This window comes from Petaurus breviceps, unplaced genomic scaffold (assembly GCF_028583685.1).
Source record: "Petaurus breviceps papuanus isolate PSGF00001 unplaced genomic scaffold, PetGlider_PUasm1.0 187, whole genome shotgun sequence".
NCBI lineage: Eukaryota > Metazoa > Chordata > Mammalia > Diprotodontia > Petauridae > Petaurus > Petaurus breviceps.
The window spans coordinates 7,639,152-7,648,923 of NW_027185799.1; the positions used below are offsets into that span (position 1 = coordinate 7,639,152).

The 9,772-nt window shown below is 41.7% G+C and overlaps 1 long non-coding RNA gene across 1 annotated transcript; it reads right to left on the bottom strand.

The window, feature by feature from the left end:
- Window positions 1–241: 241 nt before the first annotated feature.
- On the bottom strand, window positions 242–2,755 carry LOC138163097 (uncharacterized). Its single transcript, XR_011168793.1, has 3 exons — window positions 2,581–2,755; window positions 1,747–1,799; window positions 242–588 (listed from the first exon to the last, which is right to left on the bottom strand). It is a non-coding gene; the product is annotated as an uncharacterized lncRNA (long non-coding RNA).
- Window positions 2,756–9,772: the final 7,017 nt, after the last annotated feature.

Consider the following 9,772-nt stretch of genomic DNA (forward strand, 5'->3'; position numbering starts at 1 on the left):
AAGAGACCTGGTTCTAGTCCTAGCTCTGCCACTAATTAACTGTGCTGGCTGCCATAAATACTTTTTAAGAAACAGGTGAGGCAGAAATCAGAAGGAAATAAGTAGCTGGTGACTGTGGACCAGCCACTTCATCTCTCTTGGCCCTGATTTCCTCCTCTGCATAATCAATGAATTGGGTGGGCTAAATCCAAGAACCCTTATTTTTAAAGTCTATGATACTGTGATTGTGAATGCACTATTCCCAGGGCACGGACAGCCAACATGACCTCTCTTCATCCAAATAAGGGCTAGGAAGCCTCTTGTCCCAAACCCAACACCATCAGTGCCAGAGCATCATACCTTTCTCCATTCCAAATAGCACGTGCTACCTAGTTTCTCTCAATAGCTGAGAACTGATTTTCTGATTTGCCTCACTGATAGGCTTGCACCACACGAGCTCCTGCTCAACTTGGCTAAATGACAAGTGAATTTTTCTTTGGGGTGTGTTGACCTCTTTGTTTTCCATCAACATTCTGAAGAGTTGGTTTCTGTTCAGCTCCACTAGAATCCCAGCCATGAGCATTAGCATGAAGCCAAAGGTTCTGGGGCCTGTAAGGAAAGACAGTGAGCAGACAAGAAATTCATTGAGTCGTTAAGTGGCAATTACCTCTTCTGGTTTTACCATCAGAAGACATGAATTTTAGTCCTGATTCTGTAGTATACTAGTTATGTGACACTGAGCTATTCACCTCAACTCTCCTAGTCTCAGTTTCCTCATCTGTAAAACATGGACATTTCCCATCTGTTTCAGAAATGAGGAACATGCTTGTCAAATCAGGGGGCAGCTAGGTGGCTCAATAAATAGAGCACTGGCCCTGGAGTCAGGAGGACCTGAGTTCAAACACTTACTAGCCGTGTGACCTTGGGCAAGTCACTTAACCCCAATTGTCCTCCCCCCAAAAACAGAAAAGAAAAATATGGTCTATTAGGTCCTTACACACACAAAATCATACCACGGAGAGCTGGAAGAAAATTCAGAGATTTACTAGTCCAACCTCTTCATTTGATGATTAGGAAAAAAAAGCCCAACGGGGTTCAGCAACTTGCCCATAGTCACCCAGGCAGTAAATAGTGTTATGCTCATGAGAATTCTGAAGCCAGATCAGCCCTCCTCAGAGTTCCATGGAAATAGGACAGCTCCCTGTTGATTTTAACCACTGCAGACTATCAAAAGTGGATTTGGGTACTTGAATCATCTAGATTGATGGTTTACATTAACTAGGTCAAGGCCAGATTTCTGCTTGCCCAACCTTTGGGTATTTGTTATAGGGAGATGCCTGTGTTCAACTTGCTATCACAGGGTGGAATAAGAGACAGGTAAAAAGAGGGGGAGGGATAGATTCTGATCTTTGTGAACTAGTGAAAATGCTGGCAACTCAATTTTTTTTTTCTATCCCTGGAAAACTACCCTTCAGGTCCCTGGAAACATTTGACAACTGGGTTTAAAATCCAAAGACCTGGGTTTGTAAGCAAGCTCTTTAGCCTGTGTCATGACCTTGGACAAGTCCCTTCCCCTCTTGGGCTCAGTTTCTATATCTGTAAAATGAGGGCATCAAATTATATGGTCTCTAAGGTCTCTCCCATCTCTAAAACCCTATGGTGCCATGACTTAATGTGCCCATTTGTGAAGATGCTTGTCATTATGGATAGAATGTAGTTTTGATGTATGAAGAGTTGAGTTAGAATTTAACTGTTGCTGGAACTTACCACAGATAAGCTGATCCGACTAGGATGAGATCCTCTTTAATCCTTTCACATACCTAATGAGAAAAGCAGTGAAACAGAATTGCTCTCTTTTGAGTCACAGTTCAGACAAGACACAGAGAGGTGAGGCAATTAATCCAAAGACACACAGTAAGTCAAAGGCAGAGCTGGAGAACCTGCTAACTTGATTTTTTTTTTTACCAAATTTCTCTGGGCTGGAAGGGTTTTTTCTCCCATTTTCTGTATTAAGTGGCTGTGTATGTGTTTTAGTTTTATTAAACATTTTCTCCCATAAAGAAAGCTAGGCAGAAACAGCTGTAGTGATTAACTGGGTGGCTGTATGACATGTTACTGGGAAAACATGCCTGCCTCATGAAGTATTCCCCTCAGAAATGTCCAGATTCTTTCAAGGATTTTTTCCTCTTCTCTTTTTTGTGAGATTGTTGGTCGGTGTGTGTTGTTTATTTCCAGTTCCTCCACATGTTTTCAAATCATTCCAATGTGTGGTTTCAAGCTGGGGGAGACAGGAGGGAAGAGGGGGGTAGTTGAGGAGAGAAAGCTGCTCCCCCATATTTAAAAACCGTTATTTTAGAAACCTCGAGGGGGGGGGCAACAAAGATGGGAGAGTAAGTGGGAATCACACATGAGTGTTATTAAGCCCATTTTCGTTTGGTTTACATTGCATTTAGTAGGTTTTTCCAGAAACAGAAAAAGTAGCAAAAAAAGAAAGGAGAGGTAAGAGGAGAGCGGAGAGAAATGGGAAGAGAGGAGCAAAAGGGAGAGAAAGAGAAAGGGGCCGAGCAGAGGAGAAACAGGCTGCCGCGGACTGCTTCCTACCATTGAGAAAGGAGCCAGCTTTTCACAGCTGGCTCTGGGCTCAGGAGCTTTTAAGGGTTTCTAATCTTGGAAGGCTGTCTGACATCACCCCGTTTCTTGTCGGCTGATGTTTCGTACAAGCCTCTCATTTCCTTAGTGTTTTCAGAGCCACCAATTATTGCAACAATCTTGTGTTTATGTTGTTCCCTCCCCCTTCCCCCCAGCCCCCCTGCTCTGCCTTTTTGGCTGGCCTCCTGAGAGCTTTTGCCTTCCCTGGGACGCAGCAGTGCCGAGGGGAGTAAGCTGGGACCAAGTATTTACAAAAGGGAGTGAGAGAGCAAGAGGGAGAGGTTCCCTTCCCCCCCCCCCAACTTTTTTTCATTGACTTCAGCATCATGTGATCAGGAAGCCTGGACTCTTTCCATTTCCCCTCCCGACTAAAGGGAAACATTGTGTAGCTGTTGCTGCTGCCACTGGTGGGATGGCCTTTCGCAGCATTACGTAGGAAGATAAAAATAACCGGCATATTTAAGGCCGGCTGTGGAATCCCAGCGCAGACCCAGTGCGTCTGGTCAGTTCACGGAGCGCAGCAGCGCCTCGTCGGGCTCCGCTCTCGCCCAGTCCCCATACACCACGCACTCGCACTCACACACGCACACGCACACGCATAGCCCACGGCTTCTTAGCTGTTGCCATGTCCCTGCTGGGATGCCCCTGGGTGAACTCTCTGAGATGCACCTCCCCTCCCCAACTTTTCCCTTAAGGAATACTTAACCAGTTAGATCAGGGCACTGATTTCAGGAAGCGGGGGAACAAATCTCTTGTCTTAAGAATTGGGGCGCCCAGAATCCTTTACAGAGATGGGGAGGGGGCGGCGACAATACGCTAAAATTAATTGATGGCCAAGGCTTATTCAAGGGACCAATCTAGTCTTCTGCATACGACATGCCCCCTAGAGAACGAGGGAAGAATGTGGATGGAGTACAGTGGGAAAGAAGGGAAGGAAAAGAACGAGCCATAGGGCTGACTTGCGTTCATCATCTGCGCTGTTTTATTCGGCTTCGGTTTGGAGAACTCTGCAAATATAGGGGCCCTGCCTCGGGAGCCCTAAGAAGCTATACTCTTCACACACACACACACACACACACACACACACACGCACGCACGCACGCACGCACTATACACACACGCACGCACGCATCCCTCCCCTCAAAACAGAATTTTGAGAAGGAAAAGAAATTTGGAAAGGAGAGAGAGGCTTTTCCTTCTTTTTTTTTCACACCCTGCTAGCCACGAAAACGCAGTTAAACACAATGAATTTTTTGTTTGTCATCAAAACTCCAACGCAATTCATTGCCTGCTAGGTGAAAGGCAGCTTTTTAATTTTTTTTTTCTTTTCCTTCTGGGGAGGATTAGCTTTATTTTAAGACTCCACTTGGGTTCCCCAGTGTTGTGCACTACAGACTTCGACTTTATGAGCAGTGCCATAACTACAGACCTGCGTGGTTTGCTAGGCCTCTAAAATTAACTCCAGGTTTGAGTATAAAAACACAAACATACCATCCTGTGTTAACAGAGATACCTATACAGGTCAGACTCCCTACTAAGAGAAGCTAGGGAGCAGGCAAGCAGGAACTCAAAAGACACCACAGAACCCAGGAGAATGGAAACTAAGCGGTGGGTCTGGCTCTGCTAGGCCCCCTAGCTAAGAGCTATCAATCCTCCGAGTGAAAACAGCCACTGATATTTAGCAATCATTTTACCCACTGGAAACTACCTTTCATTTGCTATTCCTCCCCAAGTGAAAGTCACTTCGAGCTAAAGCCCTGTGGTGTGCTTTTAGTTAACCAATGAAGATGCAGGGTTTCTCTTGCTTTGGGACAAGGACAATTGTAAACTTGTAATTAGCAATATGGGGGTGTACCAAGCTTCAGGTAATTACTGCAACAACAATAATAATACTCTCTTTTCCTTGCATATTTGTCTACAAAAAGCTAAAAGTGTTGATAATTCAATTTAATTCAACAAACATTTGTTTGCTTAGAGCATGGTTAATAAGCACTGGGGCTAAAGACACCAAAAACCCAAAAACCCCAACACGGCACAAGACATAAGGCCCAACCCTCATGGAGTGTAACTGCCAAAAGAGATATAGAATGATAAATTGATGAGTCAGCATTATTAATCTAAAGCTTTAAACACTTGAATAAATAATAGAAGGGATCTAAAGAGCTTCATATGCAACTGGGAATGAACCAGAAGGGAGAAATTTAAGATGGAAGAGAGAAAGAGAACATGAACTGTGCTTTTCTATAAATATCTAACCTTTTTGTTATTAGGCAGATGGTAAATATTGTCATAATTCACACCTTAGTCTCTTCAACAGAGAATCACTGTGACTAACAAGGGAACACCTGACTACTGTCACCCTTCTCACTCCCTTACTAGTGAGAACAAGTAACTAGTGAGATTGGACCACAGCAAGACAAAGGAGTAGGATTGACAATTCATCTTTCCTTTGGTGGGGGTGGGGGGTGGGGTTAATATAGTTTCTAAGGTATCTCTGGCGTGTTTAAGCAAAGTGTTTCATAAGGTGAAGTTTGCAGTCTCAGGGATCAGGAAGCTTGTGTAGGGAGATGAGGTTACCAGGGGCTATAGGAATACTACGGCAATAGATATTTTGGGAATCATTCCAGGGTAAAGACAGAAACCTGGGCAACAAATAATAGTAAAGAGTCCGATTTAGGGACTTGAAAGAGTGAATTATGTGGCATCTTATTAGAGAGTTCCTGAAGTTTATATGAAAAGAAAAAACACTTTTTTCTCTTTTCCCATTCTTCTCTTTGCTCTCCCCATTCTCACCACCACCACCAAGAAGACAGAGGTCATGTCTTATTCACTTCTCTATCCCCACCCCCACCCCACCATGACCAGCATAGGTTTTTGCACATAGTAGATACTCAAAAAACGCTTGCTTTAATTTAATTAAAGTAATTTTAAATTACTTTAATTGAATTGATAGATGAACAATAAGCATTAATTAAACACTTACTAAGTGTTAGGCTCTGTGCTAAACTGGAGATAGTCCCTGCTCTCAGAGAGCTTACCTTTGAATGGGGTTGGGCAGAAGAGAACACTTGAAGTGGAACTGAAAGGAGTGGGGGGAATGTATCTATATGAGGACATGGTGGTAAAATTTGGAGTTAGAAGCACAGCTGAGAGGAGAAAGAAACATGGCCAGCCTGGCCCTATCCCCAAAATGGAGGCCCCCTGAAGGAATTCACTAATGGGAGAAAGAGCCTGGCCTAGTGGAAGAATGTTCCAAGGTAAGAAATGTTCCAGGCTAGGAAGGCCCCTACTAGACAGGGATCTTCCAAGGTGAGAAGGCAACTCAGTAATGGTGGCAAAGTCTAGAGTCAGGTAAGTATAAGTTAAAAAGCGATAAATTTGGGTTTAATGTTTAAAAAATGTTCTTAGTAGCCAAGATTCTATGAGACTTAGGTATACTTAAACAAGTTGGTATGGAAAAAGCACTGGATTTGTGGCTATAAGATTTAGGTCTAAGAAATACTAAGAGAACTTGGTTCAAATCCCAGCTCTGCTACGTATAACCTTTATGAGCAAATAATTTGCCCTATTGGGTCTTCAAAATGAATTGATTGGCCCAGATGAACTTTAAGGTCTGTTTCAACACGGATAGATAAATTGTCTAAGTGTGCATCACTTGCAAAAACACTGTCCTCCAAAAAGGGAGTTTGTCAAAATAAATTATTCCCTGAGACCTCCTAGAGGAAAAGATGGAGGACTAGTCAGCCTTCTCTGACTAACCTTTTCTTTATTCTGAATTAATTCAGTACTAATGCATATTATCTGGTCTGTTCTTCCTTGCATCTACTTACGATGGTCCTTGTAATTTTTCTCTAGCTGTTTTCTGTTTATATATCTTGTCCCTCTGAAGATCACTGTAACCTCTGTGAGATCAGAGGCAATATCCTTCCTACCTTTCCTCTTTATCTTCAATAGCATTTCTTGGGATGCTGGCCTTCCAATATATCTCAAGGAGATCATCAGACCTTAAAGGCAGACCAGATCTTGCCAGATTGAAACACCAAACAACCAGATTCCTCCTCTTTTATCCCCGTAATGGGACATGAAGCTTTCTATCCTGTATCTAACAGTTCATACAGTGCCACTGAAGGACCATCTGCTCTCATTGCCTGCCTTTTCTCTTTATTATTGCTCACTTTCTTCTTCCTGTCTGTCTAGTCACTTAGACTATAATCATGAAGCCCAAGTATCTGCTGTATAAGGTATCTTCAAATGAATACTTCAAATGTTTAACTAAGGGAAGCTAAGCATCCCCTACCCCCTGCCAACCTTCCTACATCCATGCTGGCACTGGGTTCCAACCTAATGATCTGTGTATTTCATTGGTAGATAAAAGCTGTTCTTATTGCAAAATGGCTTTCATTAAACCTGCCAAAATGGAAAAATTATGTTTGTTTTCAATGTATTGTTAAAGGTAGTTTTCAAACACCTAGAGAGTCTTTGAATTAGAAAGAAGCTCAGAGACATCACCTAATCCAGTCCTCTCCTGTTACAGATGAGAAAACTGAGGTTAAATTACATATACAAAGTTACATAGTAAGTTAATGGGAAAGCCAGGCCTGGAACCCAATCTTTTGACTCTAAGTCCAATGAGAATTAACACCATCCAATACTTAATTTAATGCTAATTTTTGAATTACAGACTCCAAATACTGTTGAGACTGCATTTGGAAGTGAATAAAGCACCAACCCTGGAGTCAGAAGGACCTAAGTTCAAATTCTACCTCAGACACTTGACACTTACTAGCTGTGTGACCTTGGGCAAGTCACTTAACCCCAATTGCCTTGCTTTCCCCCCTCCAAAAAAAAGAAGAGTACATTGGAAAGAAAGATGAAAAAAGGAAGGGGGGGGGGGCCGGCCAGGTGGCTCAGTAAGTAAGAGCACTGGCCCCAGTGTCAGGATGACCTGGGGATTGAATCTGGGCTCAGATACTTAGCACCACACCCAGAAATAACTGGCCCTGTAACCTTGAGCAAGTTAACCCCAATTGCTTAAAAAAAAAAAAAAAGGAACAGGAACAGGGACAGAAGGTTTCATAGAGAAAATGAAGCTTGAACTAAGCCTTGAGGGTTTGTTAGAGTTTGAATAATAGTAATGAGAGGGGAGGACTTTCCTAGTGAGAGGGAAACAAATGAGTTAAGGGAAAGAAGAGGAAATGATAGGTGTATTTGGGAAAAGTGAAAAGACTGGCCTAACCAGGAGAGAGGACACATAGAGTCACAGAAAGTGAGAGCTAGGAAGGATCTTAAAATTAATCTAATTAACCTTCCTCTTTTTATAGATGAGGATATTGGGCCCCAGAGAAGTGAATTGTTTGCCTAAGGTGCCACAACAAATAAATGGCAAATCTGATACTCAAACCCAGGCCTCCTGACTCCTAGTGTAGTGGTCTTTTTTTCCACTTTAGTGAGCCATCTTTTAGAGTAATGGAATAAAAGGAGTGGCTAGGTAAGATAGGGTCATGTTATGTCAGCTTGAAAGCCAGGCAATGACACTTGGTTTGATTTAATGGGCATTAGCTAGGCCTTATATGTGCTTGTGGCTTTGTCTTTTCATCTGCTGATTGAGGGCTCTCAACACATTATTTGGGCCGACTTTTGCTTTCCACTTGGGGTTGATTTTGTCAAAGGTGTGTTTGAAGGCAAAGCCGGTTGCAGCAGAGTGATTACGACATCTCATTCATTGACAGCATACTCTTTTTTTCTGGTGACCATTTCAAATCCACATCTCATCCATATTGATGATAAAAAAAAAAAAGCTGCAACTTAAAAGCGAGGTTATTGAATGAGGTCCTTCTTCTTACTACAATGCCAGCCCTAGTGACCACTATAGTTGAAGTTACATACAGACTTCCTTTATACCCCTCTGTTTTCATTAGCTCATGTAACTTGCCAAAGAATGATCCTTTGGGGCTAAAATTTTCCATGCTGGGTCTTGGCAAAAAGGTGAATTTTTTTGGAAGTTTGAATAAAATCCCTTCAGCCATTTTTTAGTTTGATGCTGGTGAAAAAAGTACATTTTCCCTGCTTTAAATTGAAGACTTTTTAGCACACAAGAAACTCAAAACCAGATGAACTTTAAAAGCTGAAACTTTCCATGTGTCTGGTCTCTTCTAAGGATTCTCCTGGGTAATTTTGGAAACAAAAATTAAAAAACAAAAATAAAGAAGTAATAAGCAGTTGAAAAATTTCTTTAGAGAATGTATATTAAATATTCCATTTTACCCAACCTTAGTTCCATAACTATTTTCGTTTCTACAGAGAACCACACAAACATAAAACTGTTTATTAACAGTAATTATGTAGCTTTGATTCCAGCTGCTCTTTTATGACAGATGGGATTTTCTTCCTTTCTTTTGTCTTTAGGATCCTCCTTCAGTCCCACACTATTAAGATAAGATTCAAATCCCTAAAAAAAATGGGAAAATAGAAAACCTATGGTTCCCAGAGTGATTGTTAAATTTCATTTAAGGTTCAACTTGTCTCACCACCTTACAAGTCTTCCTTGGCTAATCCTATATGAATAGTGACTAGACTTTTCTTCAGCAGTCTCATAAACTGTAGTCTAACTTAGAATTGACTTTCCTCACAGTGATCTTGCTTGTATTGAGTTCTGTCAGCATTTAAGTCTATATCACACGATATCCCACTTAATTTATCCAATCTAACCCAATAAGCACTAATTCACTACTATGTGCCGGGTACAGTGCTAGGATATAATAATAAAAATAAAAACAGTCCTTGACTCAAGAAGCTTATATTTTACTTGAGAGATAAAGGCCCAAGTTATCCCCCCCACTCCCCCCAAAAATCACAAGACCAATTTTTCGTTGATATTAGCATGTAAGTATATACGTGATAATTTGAAGAGGAAGAAGAAAGCATGAGCAACTAAGGGAATCAGGAAAAAAAATTACCCATGGAAGATACCCATGAATAGATGAGCTAAGCCATAAAATCCTTTCAAATCCTGGGAAAGGGAGTGGGTTGGAGGCAGGAGTCTAAGAAGCAGAAATAACGAAGAACAGAATCAATTCAATCCAACAAACATCTATTAAGTGCCTACTATGTTCAAGGCATTGTACAAAAATTAAAAATGACAGTT